This window comes from Miscanthus floridulus, chromosome 18 (assembly GCF_019320115.1).
Source record: "Miscanthus floridulus cultivar M001 chromosome 18, ASM1932011v1, whole genome shotgun sequence".
NCBI classification, from domain to species: Eukaryota; Viridiplantae; Streptophyta; class Magnoliopsida; order Poales; family Poaceae; genus Miscanthus; species Miscanthus floridulus.
The window spans coordinates 39,386,980-39,406,731 of NC_089597.1; positions in this window are offsets into that span (position 1 = coordinate 39,386,980).

The window sequence follows — 19,752 nt, forward strand, 5'->3', positions numbered from 1 at the left end:
ATTTTTCTAGGCTTATTTATTTATCCAAAAATTATGAAATTTGTTTTGCCACTTAGTTCTCATGTAATGAACATTTACAAAAATTTTTAGCTTAATTAGAATAAGTTGATTTATTTCATAATTTTGAATTAAATAATTAATTCATAAAAGCAAATAGTAACCTTTAATGATTTAGGTTTTGTTTGAAGTTTTGGATTGAGTGATGACCTTGGATCATTAGTTGATAATGATTCTTGGCAATTGATTGGGTGTTGCGAAAAAGGTTTGATTAGTTTGACTTGCAACTGTACCGCGAAGGAAAGTTGTATTCAAATTATTAATTTTGCATCCATCATCGAGCATCATGTTTCGTATTCCGCATCATGTTAAACATGGCATTGTTATTACGTGTAGTAAACGAAGGTGAACACGTGGTAGTTAATCAAGTTGTCGGGGAGGTTGATCCGTCTGTTGAGGTCGGATCGAATACTTGTGTAACGTCGCAGGAGCCGCACTTTTCCGTCAACGAAGGCAAGCCCCGGATGCATACAACCCTACCTTGTATTTTACGAATTGATTTCGCTTTTGCTTCTCGTTACTGCATTAAGTGATTAGGAGTCAAGTGAAAAACAAATTGGTGCATTACCACCCTTGTTATTCCATATTTACCATATTACCAGTTTTAAACTCGTATATGCCTAGTTTTGCTTAGCTATGCGTAGAAAGATGAAAGTCGGGCGATTACCTGTCACCTGCAAGTTTTAAATGGAACATTGGTTAATTATGTTAGCATGTGATATGGGAATGTGGAGTAATAAATCTAGACCGGGCGGACTCGGTGTGTGTGAGCCACAAGACATGGAGGTCTTGTGAGCGGGTTCTTTCCGCCTGTGTCGATTAAGGCACGTCCGTTGTTGAATTGCATGAGGTGAGAAATTGTAGTACTAACCACATACTCCGGTAAGCCTAAACTTGGCAATTCTATTACGAGAATGGCTACTCGCGCACTGGGAGTGGAGAGATGGCGGGAATAGCGTGTACCCACGTGGCCATGGGCTGGAATGGTGGAGTACTGTATTCTCGGGTGGCGTGGACCCGTTCTTGTTTCAGAGGATCCGAGGGTAGGTTGGTATATGTAGGTCAGGGACCTGCATATGTCGTGTGGTCTGGAAGTCCCAGCTGGGTTTTATAATCGGTTCGAATTGTCGTTGCTCCTCGATTATGGAGACTCAACTCACTGTTCATCATCGTAGTACTAATAACTGGAACTCAAATAAGGCTTGTGAAGGTGTTGGATATGAAGTTTCATGATCTCATTATGGATCGTGTCATCTTTGTATATGATTTTATGAAGTTTAAATTGTTGAAATAAAGAATTTTGTTAAAGAGCTTTTACGCAAAATAACTTTGATTATTGCTAAAGCCATACCTTGAATCCCTAAGCCTGCATTCCTGAGTTATCAGTTCTTATTTCGGTTAAGTCTTGTTGAGTACTTTTGTACTCAGGGTTCGTTGACCCTTGTTGCAGGTGAGCCTCATGAGCAGATCTGTTTTGGATTGTGCTGCATGACAGTTGTACCTTGTGATGACGATGAGAAGTAAATGTGTGGTCCTTGGGCAGGGCAATCTCCTTGTGTGTTTTGTATTATATTATAATGCCACTCCACTATTTCGTTTTGTAATAAACATCGAACCTAGTTGCGAGGTTTGAAACTATTGTTTTGTAAATTATGTTATTGTAAGACTTCCGCTGTTTTTACTCTGGTATTGATATTTGAATAAATGTTGTAATACTGCAATGACTATGTAACGTGATCCTGCTCGGAAATCGTGGATGATTCGGGGTTCCCCGAGGACACCCGATAGTCTTTTTAAGTTAATGGAAACATATGCATAAATGTCAAAGGTTGTCGGACAGTGACAGGTGCATGTGGGCCCTATAACTTAGGAGGTTCTGCCACAGCTTGGCGATGACAAAAGATAAAAAGCATCAGGCACACACAACTGAGATATTTACCTGAGGAGGCAGATTTTTGTAGTGAAAGGGTTTCATTTGCTCTGGCAAGTTGAATGAGGCAAGTGCGATAAAAAAGCATTAGGAACACACAACTGTGGCCCGCTCCTACACAACATCCCTCGACAGCATCCCCGACCTCTCCTGGGTACCGTCGGTCTCCCCCTTGAACTCAAAGGCGGGGTGGGCCCTCTCCTTGCAGGGCTAGATATGGCGCACTATAAAACTTGCCGCCACTAATCCACTGTTGGTCTTCACACCCTATATTAAGCCAAGGAGCTCCCTCACTTGCTCCATATTAGCGCTGTTTGGCATCTTCAACCAGCTCTTCCAGCTCTCCGATATGTGGTCGGCATTGCAGCGGACTGTAGGGTGGCTTTGCTTCATGTAAAACTACCTGGTGTTCCACCCCTTCAACGATGTGCTTAGCAGAATAGTAAGGTATTCCCCCACCATTCCATCGTGTAGCTAAAGATACACTCCGCCGACCACCTTGGAACTACCGCCGCCTCTCTTCTTTAGCCAGAACAGGTGATGGAAGAGATTGAAGTGTAGAAGGATTCTGAGATACGACTCACAGAAATAAATGAAGATAGATATGTGCAATATGGTATTTGGGTGGAGGTTGCACAGACTAACAGCCCAGAGCTCCAATAGATCCCTCAGGAATGGATGAACAGGAAATCCCAACCCCTGCCAGAAATAGTCCTCAAATACCACCACTTCGTCGGTATGAGGCATGGGGAAGAGCTCACCAAGGGCCGGCCGCCATCCGGTGGTGACATGGTCAGATAGAACATCCGCCTCCACCAATCTATTGAGCTCTACCTCTCCTGTTCACGATAGCATCCACTCTTCGTCATGCTGGATTTCAGTGCTCGCCTTCTGGGGGCTCGTCTTCTTCGGTTTCACAGCTCCCTTCTTTGGTGCCATCTCTCAGATCTAGCTAGGGTTTGGTGGCAGAAGTAGGAGTAGATGTGAATCTAGAAATGAAATGGCTGAGGAGGAAGATGAAATGGCAAAGGGGCAAAGGTATGAGTACGGGGTGCGGCGACATAGTTATAAAGTACTCCCCCCTCCTTTTCGCATTCGAGGGTTTTTTGGAAACCATTCCCGCTATTTGCGTTTCTCTAAATTCCCCGCAACTGAAGGTGGGCCGTTACTTGGGCCTTCGCGTAGCCCCAGCCCATATCGCTGATTTATCTCTGCAATTTGTTATGGCTCACCAAATATTCGCTAACATCTCTGCCAACCGTTATGGCTCAGTAATTACTACTGTACAACCATTACTCCAGTGTTTTCTCCACGATTCTATTTTCTCCAAGTTGACTGCTAATTCTGACCCTGGCACCACGTGACCATGTCACCTACTATCAGGCTTGGGAACTAAGTGGGCACACTTCACCTTATGGTGAATGTGCTTTTCAGGGCTACGCCTAGGGACTAGCTGCTTGCTCAGCTAATCTTCTACTTTTGTTCTACTTTGGACCCTGGCACCACATGACTACATCATCTACTGTCAAGCTCAAGGACTAAGTGGGCACACTTCACCTCACGATGAATGTGTTTTGCTTTATTCTGGAAGACTTCGCGCCTCTTGAAGCTAAAGAAGACTATCTCCTTTTCTCATGGTCGGACTCTAAGTGGGCACAGTTGGTCCACTGCGAAGAAATTTTCGATTCTAAACTTGAGCTCCTTACACCCTTATGGCAAGCCATACTTGGGTTATACTGCTTGGCTATAGTTCATGCTGCTCGGCGGTGGTTCACGTTGCTCGGCAATTGCTCACAACTGCTTAGCAACTCATTACAGTGGTCAGACCATGAGTTTGACTGCTCAGCTTTGCTCGCACCTGCTCAGATAAGCTCAAGACGGCGTTGCACAATGGGTACAAGGCGCTCAGGGACTAGCTGTGGCGGGTACAACCACGGATACCCATGGCAGACCACATGGGTTGCGCCCCCAAGGGCGGCCTAGCCCACAAGATGAAGCCTTGCAGGGCATGACTCTGCTCGGTGCCTCCCGCAAGATATCAGGAAGATATTATGAAGATACTATGAGATCTGTTAGGATACGTATGATCCCAAGATTCCTATAATCTGTTATTACTTTTCGGTTATCTCTTAGATCTAACTGACCTGTAACCCTACCCCCCGTACTATATAAGGTGGGCAGGGACCCCCTCCAAACTCACGCAATATCATACGATAGCTAATACAAATCAACAGACCACAGGAGTAGGGTATTACGTCATATAGATGGCCTGAACCTGTCTAACTCATGTGTCTTTGTTGCCTTCTTGTTCTTGATCACACACTTCTCTGTGGATCAATCTACCTTCGTGGGATACCCCTCAGAGGACTGCTGATGATATTCTATCGACAATTGGATTAGTGTCTTGGACCAAATCGGCTATATTCTTTTCGAACATTGGCAGAACATCTCTTAGCTGATTTTTGGTCTCTTCTGGCATGGTTTCCTTGGAAGAGGTGGATGATGATCTGATTTCATCCTCATCAAGATACTCCTTAAGATTGAAAGAGTAACTCAGGGCTAGAAGATTGAGTGTCTGTGTATAAGGAAATCTTGATTAGGAGGTTTAAATTAGTTTATAACAAATGGATGGCAAAGAGGATACAATACCTTCTCTACAGTAGCCTTTATCTAAAAAGAAGAAACAACTAATGATGCACCAATAGCATCTAGTTGAATCGGCTCTAAGCTTTCAATATTGGTATCTACAAAGTCAAATTTTAGTTCATAATTATTGTAGAAGAATAAAGGGGACGTATAACTTCCTTACCGTTAGTTGCATGCTGAGCTAGGGAATCAACAGGATCACCTTCAATGTCGATAGGATCATTAAGTGGACTGTTAGGGTCCTGCTCTTGCGTGGGTGTTTCCTCAGGAAGTATTTGGCATGGTAAGAAGCCAGATGAATAATGGAAGCAGAGTAGATCAAAAGTTAAAGAAAATGCTCTGACAAGCATCAAGAATAAAACTCACATTTTCTGCTGTTATGGAAGCATCGGTTATTTCAACCGAAATTGGCTCCTTTTGAGGATCAGCTGATGGGAGTTTAGTTGGTGCTGAGTCAAATGCCTAGGATAGTAGTCCCGTACCTAGAGCAGGTTGGGATGCAATGCTCGATAGCTGTGAAAGAACAGGATTAGCAGTTGAATAACATTTTTGAGGAGATAAATTGTTTACTTGAGCAACTGATGGTCTCATTCTATGGAGTCTCTTCCTAGTAGTGGTTTTCTGGGTTGTCCCTGGAGCTGCCTTGCAGTTTGAAGATTGATATGTCACGATGGTGGAGGCAGCATGAGTTTTCATCAACTTCTTTAGTGAAGGTGTGGTCGACCCCATTCTTAAAACTGAGCATGGTGCCTGGTAACCTATAGGACGCCCCTTCCTATCTAAGCTCGAAGGATCAAATTCAGCATCCTAAAAAGGTCGATTAGAACAGTTGGTAGAGGAATTCGTCAAGTGGTTTTCTTGAAAAGAAATGGCAAGTTACCTCTCTATCAGAAGTAAATTCCCCATCCAGAGCCATACACAAAGGGTGAACTAACCCACAAAAAAGATGAGAGTGCCATTCTTGCCACTAGGAGTCAAAGAGAGTGGAAGAGAAGCTGACTCGAACCCAGTCATGCAAGTAGAGGGAAGGAAGATCTGACCCCAGCTGGAAAACTCTAGAGACTTCAAGTACTTCACTAATATCCTCTCTTGGCCTTAGTATATCCTTGAAGAAAAGTTGAGGAGGCAATTGGCCAAAACCAAACTAACAAGCTACAAAAGAGGGGTTGTAGAATTCATAGGTTGGAAGGTTGCCTGGGAGGAAGGAACCTATGGCCATTTTTGCCATGACCATGACGAAATTCGGCTGGAAGGACATAGGGCTTGATAAAGGAATTGAAGATTGTAGCCACCGTCTCATTCGAGCAACCTGATTCAAATGTAAATTTGAATGGAAAGATCAACTCATTGTCTTCATCCTTGTCATATGGCAGCCAAGTTAAGATGTCTACATCAAACCCTCTATAAAACTTTTTTAAGAGATGGCCAATGTCAATATCAATTGTTATGGCTGATGTAGCCTCACCATATCTTGTACACTGACGTGTTCTTCCTTCTTTGCCTCTATATTCCTCATCAAAGTTGGAGGAAGGGAAACTCAGGTTTCTGAGATCAAGCCTTACAATCTTGTGCGTGTACAGATTAAGCCATAGTTGTATCAACCACCAGGGGCCACTGATAGCATGCACTGGTTCATTCTTTAGTAATTGGGAAGCTACCTGGTACATCAGATGATAAGAGGCTCCTAACAGATACTTGTTGAGAGGGATGTCCTTGCCTCCTCCTAGATGCTTAGCCATGAGTTTATGATCGTAAGTCAGACCACAAGATGACCCATAGAAAATGAATCTCTCAAGCCACATGTTCAGAAAGGCTACATATTCCCTTTCACTAACATTTGATTGGTCTCCAATATGGTTCAGAATGTAACTAGCCCATCCTGTGCAGTCTGATATCTTGGCTAATTTCCTAGATCTGGCACTCAGGTATTCATAAGGCTGCATTGATCCAGTAATTCTAAGGTCGGTCAGCATATAAACATTGGCCAGAGTGATCGTCTTAGACCATGACCAAATACAAAGGCATTAAGGGCATTGGACTAGAAATAAGATGCAGAAATCAAGAGTGAATCATTCTTATCCATCCTAGACAATGAGAGTGTCAAGCATTGATTCAAATCATAAAGCTCCCAATCTTCACCCTATTTCTTAGATACCCTACGAAACCAATTTCTCTATCCCTTAGGCATTTTGGGCCAATTTCTGAAGGGAGTTTTGGTATTCCAAGAGGACAAATCCACTTCAGACTGTTTGAAGGGGATTTGGTTGGTTTCTTGACAGATGAAATCAGATGGATCAAGATCACCCATAGGCCCAAGAAAATAAACCTTAGAAGCAACAGCTGATGGATTCAAGATTTCATTCCTCATTTCCTAGAAATCGGATAAAATGAATTTAAGGACAAAGGAAATACAGGGTAGCGACCGACATTTCGAGAATGGGAATTTGAAAGCATACCTTGGGGACATGGTCACTGGTCGCCATTAAAACCAAAGTAGATTTGAATCTGAGGAAGACCGCTTGAATAAGAGCTTGACGGGGCGGAAGATTTGCTAGGGTTGAAGCTTTGGTGATGGTGGCGTCGGTTGTTGAGATTTGCTCGAGAAAGAAGGAGAAAGCAAACAGGCCGAGTGAGTCGGAAAAGATACTATTGGGACATTATATATGATTCGGCTAGGGAAGTCAGGAGTCGCGTGTATATCTCGGAGCAAAACGGTTGCGGCATGGTAAACAGATAAATAGGAATTTTGGAATAAAATCACTTTTATCCCAAAATTGGGGGCATGTGTTTACACCAAAATTTGGAGAAAAAAATGCGAGAACTCAAAGCTTCCAAAATTATGTCGATCAAGGAATCAATTGCATAAGGATCAATATCAGCTAATTCAGATACGCCTCTAGAATCAGATCGCTTTGGATAACATCAGCATATAGCGATGATGAGCTACGGTTGGCGCCAGGAAGCTACATATCAGACTCTACAAAAAGGGAAAGATTAGGGTCCAAGTTATCTTAAATTAGGAATGTTTTCGTCTATGTCGAAGATTGTAATGAGTCATGCTCCAGTAGGATTCATATTTAGGCTCCGGGTATAAATATTGGACCCCGGCTATTGTAAGAGGACACACAATCAATCAAATACAAGTTACTTACTTTTTTTTTGGCTCTAGCCACCCCTTAGGAGTAGGAGTAGAGTAGATGTCGGTGAGTTCTTCAGCGAGCAGGGCTGCATCGGTCCGGTCGACCTCCGGCTTGTCTATAAGTACCGTCATGGATTATACTTCTGCTCGTATAGCTGCATTGATCCGGTCGACCTCCACTGCGACTTTGGTATAAAGTGGTTATCGACTTTTGTTTAGTTCAAGTATGACTACATCGATACGATCGACCTCCACTGCCCGAACTAGATTAAGGTCAAGTTATCGGCTCTATCTAAGGGTGGCGTCCTTCGGATAGATTCATTAAGTTACCTATATTGCTTATTGCTTTCATTATTTATTTAATTACAGCAATATCACTTTGTCTGATTGGGATTGATCTAGATCAGCCTTATATCATGTTTGACCCATCATTTATAGATCTAAATTGATCTAATCTGCTCTTCAAACGATGAGTTATGTTTTATCGGCTGTTCTATGTCAATCTTGATCGTGCATAGTGTGCGTTTAAGGCATGTTTGGTCTTGAATAGATCTATTGGCTAACGAGAACCATTCCATGGCCCGTTATCATGGCCTATGTGATTCTATCTCACACCCCACTGTTAGCACCGTGGAGTGGGGATCATTATTCGATAGATCTATTCTTGATAGGGCATGACTTTAACTGTGCGCTATGCCTGAATCGGCTATTTTAGCTGATATCAAATGCTTTCACATATGTAGTTCACGTTATGAGACCGTTGAAGTTAAGGTAGGTTGAAAGATGTGTTAGCCCCATGATCTTATTATTGTATTATGGCCTGCATGATTCTGCCTCATGCCCCACTGATATTAGTAATAAGTTAGGGTCATCGAATTTATCACTATTTCTATGGCCTGCCTGATTGTGCCTCATGCCCCACAGGTCATAACGATAGATGAGATCTAATATGTTCATTAGATTTATCTCTATTAAATGGTTAAATGATGATGAGTTGCTTCTTTTATATAAAAAGGGATTCAATTACTTGTAGTCATTGGCTTAGCATAAACTGATTACTGTTGATATCCTATTGCCATTGATTAATATTTGTCTCAATAACGAGATTCATCCTGAACGATAACCGATTTTCCTTCCATAACTCCGTGAGCTTTAACTGATTTATTCTTATGTGAATGCTGGAATCGACTATCTAGTCGACCTCCTTCCACATCGGCTCTCAGAGCCACACACATTCGGGACTGTCTGGCAACACCAGCATGTTTTAAATTACTGATTAGCTTTCTCTCCTTATTAATTGCAGGGTCAAATTGACTGGCACGTCTCGAGAGGATTGCGTAGGATCGATAATCCCTATGTTGAAGCTAGGCGGATCTCTAGCTCCATCAAGCAGACCCTTTCTGGCTTGCTCGTGTGCCCCAGGACGGGACAAAATTTCATGCCGACAACTACACAAAAAAGGCGGACAAAAAATGGTTTCCTTCATTGAGATGCTGGTGGAAGTTTTGCGAGGTGCAACCTCTTTCTTAGATTGCATTGCCTGTGTCTAGACTCGACTATGGGATGTACCTGTACTTGATAGGTCTTTGTTATTGTACACCTAGTAGTCTTTGATCGGACTTTGTTAGTGTACAACTGTGGAATGTAACTGAAGTTATCAATGAAATTGATGTGATGGTTATTATTGTGTCGTTTATATATAGTTTTTGCCTTAAAAACAATTAATAATTGAATGGCTGTGATGCTTGTTACTCCAGTTTTTGAAGTGTCATAGTATTTGCCTTGGCTACACAGACGTGAGATAAAGCACCTCACTAAGATGGTGATGGGGTGGAAGTATTTGCCTTCATTTATTTGCAAATTGTCATTATTGTAGCTCCCGTCGTCATTTCATATGATGATTCAGCATTAGTGTTAGATTGCAAAGTGCAAGGAATCAAAAGGTCCGCGTTGTCTTCCCTGCTCCGTCGCCTACGACTCACGTGGGTGGTCGTGGATGTCACGGACCTTGATTGTTGCCTTCTCCACTCGTGTTTATTAGTGGAGATGACTTGAATAACTTGCACTAAGAAATTGGAAACATGTGCAAGGGAATTTTAACCGCATCATACGAGAAGGAAGGTAACTATAACGAGTTTAGAAAGGAATCATACTTGCGTATCATTGTATTGAGGAGAATGAAGAGTTTATCATACACCATCATCTAGATATATACATATCAACATTGATCTGCCCAGAATCTACCACATACTTGTGAAGAACCTATCACACTCATTGTGGATCCTACACTCCTTGCTACAGAACATAGTCCACTCCTCCCAACCTTCCCATCATGTGTTGTCACCACAGCCTCTACCTCTGCACTGATGTCCATCCTGGCGACTCACCGACATGGCTAGAGGAGGCAGAGGACTACACTCACCTGGCATCGGCCGCCCAGCCAAGTCTGACAACACGAACATGCCCTGTTGGAGGTGCTGTGTAAATTTCTCGTTCTTCCCCATCACATTCACCTCTGGGCCTGCTTCATCACCTTCAACCTTCCTCAATCACCGCCAAACAATGTTGTCGTTGCCGGCACCGCTATTGGACCTGTGGAGCACAAGGGAGAGAACAAATACAGCAACATCATGGCCTGCCATGGTGGAGCGCTCAAGCATGTCGAGCTGTGGCATGAGCGCGCTATGGTCTTCCACGAAGATGGCGCATATCCCAGTGTAGATGCAGGCCTCCGGGTTATGGACGCTAGCAAGCCTAGAGATCAGCTTGGCGCGGTACTCATTGTCGTAGAACTGGTTCTAGGTTCCATGTTGGATCCCACGTAGTAGCATCCGCCAAAGTGGTATGCTCTGTCCCACTACAGCTTTGCCACACACCCGATGCATATGCGAACAGGTTGCCCATAGGCTGCCAAGATCTTCCATGGGATCCGCTGCAGCCGCAGCAATGTGGCTAGCAATCTCAATAGCCACATCCATTGGGAGCTTCTCCATGGAACAAGGACATGCACAGCGGTAGCAAAAGACGGATCCTCGGGTCAGGGAGTGATGTCATGGCAGAGTGGAGCACTAGGGATGAGGGGGATCAGAGCTGAGCAAGGTGAGTTCCAAAAAATCCCTCTTGGAATTTTATGATCGCCCCGCTCTTGAAGGTTCCACGGCGCGGGGATGTCGAAGGTCTCAGAGAAGTCAATCGTCATCCTCCGAACCGTGTGAATAACGTAAATTGTTTATGAAAATGCAACAAAAATTTAGAATGAAAGAATCATATCTTACTATCTTATTAGGATTACTAATTAGAGGCCCCAACGGTGTAAACCGTGTGAACCCCCTAATTTTGCATGTAAATTACCCACCTCTAGCATTACAAAAGATAATTCAAAGTAGTCGATAAGAATAAAATAGGCTAGTGGTTCATTACTTCGTCTCCCCCAAATCGCGTGGTTAGCGCTAGAGCGGCCAAGCCACGTGTTCGAGTTAATTTTCTTCATCCAACTTCCAACACTGTTCCATCATCATTACTACCACTAGGAGAAGTGTGCTCCACTAAGATCGTGCGAGACATGGCCTCACCTTAACTCTTGCTCTCGCTCAGTGCAATCGAAGGGAACTCCAACATGCGCCTATTTTGCCCATCCTTCTATAAAAGCGGAGGCTAAGGCGGGGAAGCAAGTACATGATTCCTTTTCTAAACTCGTTACACCTACCTATCTTCTCGTTCTATCTTATTCGTCCAGCGCTCCGCCTTGATACCCTATTGATGATAGTTAACATTCATGACAAACCATTAATATACTTTGCATAAATGACTAAAATGGATCACCAACATAGACTTAGGGGTTTTAACTGACAAATTCTATGAGTTTTGGTGAAGCTATGTTTCTAGTAGGATTTAATCAGAAAACTACCAAGAAGGACATATTCATCAAAGGAAATCATGGAATTCCACAGCAGGACCTATGTAGGAAGACTCTAGAAGTCTCCTGGACCCACTTGTAGGTCCGTCCTTGCTATGTCAGCTCTCCACCGCCTCTAGGATCACATCTACGCCATCCTTTTAAGTCGGTTTGATCTGAGGGTCAAGGATGCTTGAAGGGCCCTATATATTCCTGCCTGTACCCCCCCCCCCTCTAGGGCATCAATGCATATGATCCTGAGAGCCTAAGGGCCAAAAACCCTAATTCGTATTTCCACTAGGATCAGAGCTAGCAATCAAGAGAAGATTAGTCCTCAATAGGATCTAGTCTTGTTTAGAAATAGAGAGATAGAGTGAGAGGGAAGAGTTTGGAGGAAGTGCCAGCCTGTCGATGCTCTCTCTATGGCTTGTACCCTGGCAGAATCAAGTTCATCTTAAGCTTGCTTTTGAGATTCTCTAGTAATCAACTTCTAATTCAAGTAAGCATCTTATTCATATTGTTTTTCAGGTTTGCGACTCTTTTGAGTACTTTAATCCTTGTATCTCCTGGGTTAAAGTAGTATTCATAGTGTAAGCATGGTGCTTAGACTCGGTTACTCATGGATGTACCCTACTTTCTACATCGGTGGCAGCTCACGAGGGTGACTCTTATAGCCTTGTTGAATCCTTTGTAGTCCACCTCCCATTTGTAGGCCTAGCAAGACCTTGTTACTATAGGAAACATACTCTGTCTATGTTTTCTTTAGTAATATCCCCAGAATTGAATAATAGAAGACAAAGCTTACCGAAGTTAGAACTAGAAGACCTTAGTGATCTCCTTTATACATCGGTGAAGTTGGGTTAAGTTAGATTTAGTTAGTCTTACACATGTTTCCTTGAGTTCGATATAAAACTGGGTTACTCCTGGTGAAGTGCTACATCGGTATAATATCTGTGCGCTTGCGGATTATTCTGTGTGCGTTAATATATACCAACAAGCATTTTTGGTGACATTGCCGAGGAAACGGTTGCTGAGTTAACTTCAAACCTAGCTCAACCTTGTATCATTATTCTTTTATCTTTTTATTCTTTTCTTTTTTTACCATGGATCTAGCATCCAACCCTATCCATCAATACACTGCACCCACGAGTGCACGCCTAGAGCCACTAGAATATTCAAAACCTATCCTAACACCTAGCTATGAGCTGTGCCCGTGTGTTAATCAACATGGTTCGGGATCAATCCTTTTCGGATGAAGATGATGAAAATCCTTATTCCCAACTAAATGAGTTTGAGCAGACTTGTGCATGCCTACGCATTGTGGACATGTCAAACAAAACCTTATGTTGGAAGCTTTTTCCTTTCTCTTTGATAGGAAAGCCAAACATTGGTACAAGCTCACCATAGGGAGTATACAGGGAGATTGGGAAGCCTTGTGTTCTAGCTTTTGCTTGCATTTCTTTCCCATCTCTAGAGTAGTCAGTCTTGATTCAGAGGTTCTAACTTTTAAACAAGAAGAAAAAGAATCTCTAGGCATGGCATGGGAACACTTTAATGCTCTCGTTAATACTAGCCCTAACCTTGCCATTCAAGACCCCATTCTTCTTCAACATTTTTATATGGGTCTCGATAGGAAAACCTCAAAGTATCTTGATATGGCTTCAGGAGGCTTGTTCTTGCATGTCTTCACTGATTCAAGGAGAAGCATTCTTACTAAAATTCTAGAGAACAACCCTAAAGAAGTAGAAAAGAAGCCATTAGAGGAGGAATCCCAGATAGCTAAACCAGAACTTTTGCCTAGCATATCACCAACTTCAGCTATCCCAAATCCCAAACCACTGAAAAAGGAGGAAACTCCAATTTTGGATTTTATGCTTGAATTCGAGGATGAACTTTTTGATGAATATGGAGATACCTCGAATTATCATACCATGAGGAGAGCCCAAAAGCCTAGGAAATCATCATCCCATGAAGAAATCCTTGACCCTTCTGAGGAAGCTTTCCTTAAAAAGACTATGAAAGAGCTAGTGTCTATTATAAGCAATGAATGGTTAGAAGAATCAGAGCTCTCCTCTGATGTGATTCATCTAGATTCACCTTCTATATCTATTCGTTGCCAAATTAACAAAGCTCCTTTTGATGCTTTTTATAATGCTGTTGTTGGTGTTAATATCATGCCTACATCTTTTGCTCATGATTTATTAAAAGATATGCCATTAACCCCAAGAACAAAGTTATTGAGAAGTCTTTTAGGACACATTCTCCCAAGTTTGGGAATTCTTTATGTCCTACGTATCTAGGTAAAAGGAACCATGGTTCATTTGAGCTTTTATATCTTTGATATCATGGAGTTCGACCTGTTGATAGGACAACCAATAGAAAGACTTATTCAAGAAGGACAAACAGGGAAGTTCAAAATAAGTTTCGAGAAAAACTTTAAACTTTCTATATCCATTACTCATTCTCTAAATGCTAAGACTAAGCCAATTCCTGAGGAAGATCCAATGGAAGATTTTAAGGTTGCATCTCTTTATGATTTGATCAAACCCAACCTTGAAGATGATGCCCAGTTCTTCATTGAAGAGGAAGAGAAAAATCCTACAAAGCCTGAACCTTTAGATGAATTGCTAGAACCACATAAGCCCACCATTGAGCTTACACTCCTGTCTTCTGGTCTTAGATATGCTTTTCTCAATAATGATCAGGATTCTCCTATGATTATAAGTGATAAACCCTCTCAGGAAGAATCATTATGCTTGATAACTATCTTAGAAAAGCATCGCTCTGCTTTTGGCTACTCGCTCCAAGACTTTAAGGGAATTAGCCCTGCTCTTTGCACCCATCGCATCCCTACAGATCCTAACTCTATACCTTCTATGGATTCATAGCGTAGGCTTAACAATGCGATGAGAGAGGTTGTTAAGAAAGAGGTTTTGATACTTTTGCACACTAGGATCATCTACCCTATGTCGCTCAGTGAGTGGGTAAGCCCTATTTAGGTTGTGCCTAAAAAGGGAGGCATGACTATTGTTAAAAATGAAAAGAATGAATTAATCCCCCAAAGAACCATCATTGGATGGCAGATGTGTATTGACTCCCGAAAACTTAACAAGGCAACAAAGAAATATCATTTTTTGTTGCCCGTCATTAATGAAATGTTGGAGCAACTAGCAAATTACTCTTTGTTATGTTTCCTTGATGGGTATTTAGGTTATCATCAGATTTCGATCCATTCAGATGACCAAAGCAAAACCACCTTTACATGTCCATATGGAACTTATGCTTATCGTAGAATGTCTTTTGGACTATGTAATGCTCTAGCTTTTCCAAAGATGCATGATGTCTATATTTTCTTATATGATTGATGGAACCATGGAAGTTTTCATGGATAATTTTTTTGTTTATGAAAAACTTTTGATGATTGTCTTAAAAATTTAGACAAGGTTTTGTAAAGATGTGAAGAAAAGCACTTAGTCCTTAATTGCAAAAAATGTCATTTCATGGTTAGAGAAGGCATAGTGCTTGGATACTTGGTGTCGGAACGAGGGATTGAGGTAGATAAGGCTAAAATTGAAGTAATTGAACACTTACCTCCTCCGATAAATTTTAGAAGGATCTGTAGTTTTCTTGGTCATGTGGGGTTTTACCGCCGCTTCATAAAAGATTTTTCATAGATTGCTAGACCTCTTACAAATCTTTTGGCCAAGGATGTTCCTTTTGAATTTGATGATGCATGTTTAAAATCTTTTGAAATTCTTAAGAAAGCACTCATCTATGTACCAATCATTCAACCCCCTGATTGGTCTTTACCTTTTGAAATTATCAGTGATGCTAGTGGTTATGCTGTGGGGAAGTTTTGGGACAAAGAAAAGATAAAAAGCATCATGCAATTGCTTATGCTAGCAAAACTCTGATAGGACCTCAACTTAATTCTACAACAACTGAAAAAGAACTCCTAGCTGTTGTTTTTGCTACTGATAAGTTTAGATCTTACTTAGTAGGAGTTAAGATGATTGTTTATACTGATCATGCTGCTTTAAAATACTTACTCACTAAGAAAGATGCTAAACCCTGACTTATACGATGGATTTTGTTACTCCAAGAATTTGACTTAGAAATAAAACATAAAAAGGGAGTAGAAAATTCTATTGTCGATCATATGTTCAGAATGTAGTTTGAAAATCCATAGGAACTACCCATCAATGATTCTCTATGGGACGACATGCTCTTGAAGATCACAAAATTTGACCCCTGGTACGTGAATATTGTTAATTTTATGGTTGCAGGATATGTACCACCAGGGGAGAACAAAAGGAAGCTCATCTACAAAAGTCATCTCCACATATGGGATGAGTTGTACCTCTTCAGAGTCTACTCCGATGGCCTACTTAGAAGGTGTGTACCGGCAGAAGAAGGCATCAAAATCATCGAATGATGACACTCATCACCATATGGAGGATACTGTGGTGCATTCCACACTCATTTGAAGATTTGGCAAAGTGGATTCTTTTGGCCAACCATGTATGAAGATACGAAGGACATCATCTGGAGGTGTGGGTCATGTTAGAGGCATGGAAATATCAATTCAAGAGATGCAATGCCACTCACTGACAACCTCTAGATTAAGCTTTTCTATGTCTGGGGTATCGACTACATGGGGCCATTTCCAAAGTCAAAGAACTATGAATACATCTTGGTGGCAGTTGACTATGTCTCCAAGTGGGTTGAAGCCATGCCATGTAGAGCTACTGATGCAAAGAACTCCAAGTAGATGTTTGAAGAGATAATATTTCCACGATTCAGAGTTCCAAGGATGGTGATTAGTGATGGAGGCACTCACTTCACTGAAAGAACTTTCATAGTTACTTGTTAAGACATGGGATCCATCACAACATCGCTACTCCATACAACCCTTAGACAAGTGGCCAAGTAGAAACATCAAACAAACAAATCAAGAATATTCTTCAAAAGACTATCAATGAGATGGGGACTGCATGGAAGGATAGACTACCTGATGCACTATGGGATTACAGAACAACCTATAAAACACCACTTGGGATGTGACCATATCAACTCATCTACGGGAAGACTTCTTATCTACCTATTGAGCTAGAATTCAAGGCTCACTGGGCCATCAAGCGATGAAACATGGACTTTGAAGCTGCAGGAACCTAGAGGAAGATGCAACTCTCTAAGCTTAATGAATGGTGTGAAAAAGCATATCATTATGCCAAGATATACAAGGAGAGAACAAAGAGATGGCATGATAAGATGATCAAGAAGAAGGAGTTTGCCCTAGGAGATAAGGTATTACTTTTTAATTCTAGGGTTAAATTATTTGGGCACGAAAAACTTTGGAGCAAATGGGAAGGACCATTCAAGGTTATAAGCACCTCGTCACATGGAGCAGTAACACTTCAAAATGATGAAGGTACATTATTCAAGGTAAATGGTCATCGTCTCAAGATCTTTCTAGAACCTAAAAACACCTGAGGATTTAGATGAGGTAGATTTTCTTTTTTTAATAGATTTACACCACTTCTCTCCTCTTTACGTTTCGTAACGCGAGAATATCTTTTTCGGGATTAGTTAGGCATTAGAAACCACCAAGAGAAAAAACCCTGTGAGAAGATGACATGTGGGGCCGGCCGGCCCCATGTATTGGCCTGCCGGCCCACCTGTCTGTCCCGTCGCCTCCGGTCAATTTTCTCGTGTATTCTAGAATCTTCCCCTTTATCATCCCGTAGTTTTCTGCTGCATTCATTTTTCCTTCGTTACGAAACACTAAAGGATAAAAATCTTGACCCCTGTTGCAAGTTTTTCCCCTATATAAACGAGCCCATGCCTGCCTCAATAGCCATTCCATCAAAGTCTTCCACCTCTAGCAGCACCAAAGCTCTCCGTCTCCCTAGTTCCAATGGCCAGTAGAGAGATCATCCCCTACGGAGTTGAAGAACCCATACCGCTAAGCATCATCCCGTCGCAAGAAGTAGCTCCTGTTCCCTCCAACCAACCCTACTTCGCCCAAGCCATCCATCGTCCTGTGATCGCTCCGCCGCTGTCGCGTCTACTTCTTCAAGACAAGCCACGCTAGCCGGAGGCGCCAAAGATCAAGGTCCCAAAGGAGATCAACCTCCTTCCTCCAAGGGCGAATGAGACGCTGACCGGGGTGAAGACCAACAAATTCAGAGATATCACATGTGCGAAGTACAAGTCGATCACGCCTCGCTTGAGCATAGATGGAGTTCATGATGCACTGGAACAAGCGAAGGTCATGCCACCGAAGGAGAAAAAGAAGAGGGTGCCACCCGCTGTCCCAGAGAATGATGAGAAGCACCAACGGCCGACCATTGCCATGCTGCATGACAAGATCAAAACCCTCACCGATTATACCCATGCTCTGTAGTTTAGGATACATAAGGAGCACGTTTATCACAAAAATCTAGAATATGAGCTCTCTATCTTAAGTCGTTATGTTGTCAACAAAGAGAAGTATGAGAATTAAAGTTAGGTTGTGCATCGATAGGGCACAATTAGGTCAATGTTTAGGTCATTTGCTTAGCTCAGTTGCTAGTGGTTGAAGTTTGTGCTAGCTAGTTAAAAGTTTGTGGTTAGGTTTGATTGTGTAATAAAGTGCCCTATGTGTAACACCCAAAAATTTCAACTACAAATTAGTAATTAATTTTGAGCATTTATTTAATTTTCAATGTATTTTTAACTTAGGCCAAATAATAAATTTTGGATAAATAAAATAAACTATAAGGTTTAGAAACATGTTTGTTGCATTCATGTCGAAGCATATTATTTTTGGATGAGTGTAAGGCTAGAATGATTTGAAGTTGAATTCAAATTCCATTTGAATTTGGCTTAGAATTGAAAAAGAATTTGAATTTGAAAAACCTTTCTTTCTCCTTTTCAGCCTAGCCCTAGGATCTGGCCCAGAGTTTTCGTTTCTCCCCTTCCTAGCTCGGCCCGCTTAGCGGCCTAGCTCGCCCCTCCCTTCCATCCTTCCCGCCTCCTGCTTCCTTCTGTTGTCCCCCGCACCGGCCCATTCTGCGCCGGCCTACTCCACACCTTCCTCTGCTTCACGTTGCACCGCACGCACGCACGGCCTAGCTCAGCACCTCAGCCCATAGCACTCGCCAGCTACCCACCCACAAGTGCTCCCTTCTTCCTTCTCTCGCTGCACCACTGGCCCCGCACATCGGCGCCCTTCCCTTCCCTTTCCTTTCTTCTCCCTGGCGCTCCTTTCCTGCTTTGCCGCCCGCCGATGGCGCTGCCAAGCAGCCGCCATCACTCCTACAAGGCAGGCGGCCAATCCCACCCGAGCGCCCCGCTCCCCTTCTAGCTACAGTGCCCCGCCTGGCCTATAAAAGCTGATCCACACCCCTTTCTTATCCCTTTCCTCTGCTCGCACTCAAGCTCCCGCCACCACCGCAATTCACCTAATCCCGCATGTAAGGAAAATGGACCCTAGGCCCATTTACTTTGGATTTTGGTGTTTGATGACCAACACAACCAAATTGGACTAATGAATTTGCAAGTGATTGTTTTGTAGTTCAATAGGATGCAAGATGTGACTTGGACAAAGGTGACATGATGATCCGATGATCAACACCTCAAAGAAGACCTTAGGAGCACAAGAGAAGACCTAAGATATCAAGCAAAGTCCAAGCACGAAGATAGGAACCAAGCCGCACGCAAGATCACAAAGAAACGAGCTCACAAAGGTGACCGGACGCTGGGGAAAAGCGACCAGATGCTCCGATCAGGAGGCTCGACAACAGCAGCAGCGACCAGACGCTGGACCGGACGCTGGTGGCAAACCGACCGAACGTAGGACAACAGCGTCCGATCGAGTACAGAGAGATTCCAGAGCGGCGAATTTGCGACCGGATGCGTCCGGTGGCATATGACCGGACGCTGGCAGCGTCCGATCAGTGGATCATGACTCCAACGATCGGGACGACCGGATGCGTCCGGTCAGGACATGATCAGTGTCCTGTCAGTAGCAGAAAAGCGGGATTTTATCCCCAACGGCTACTTTCTTAGTGGGGCTTATAAATACAACCCCCAACCAGCCAA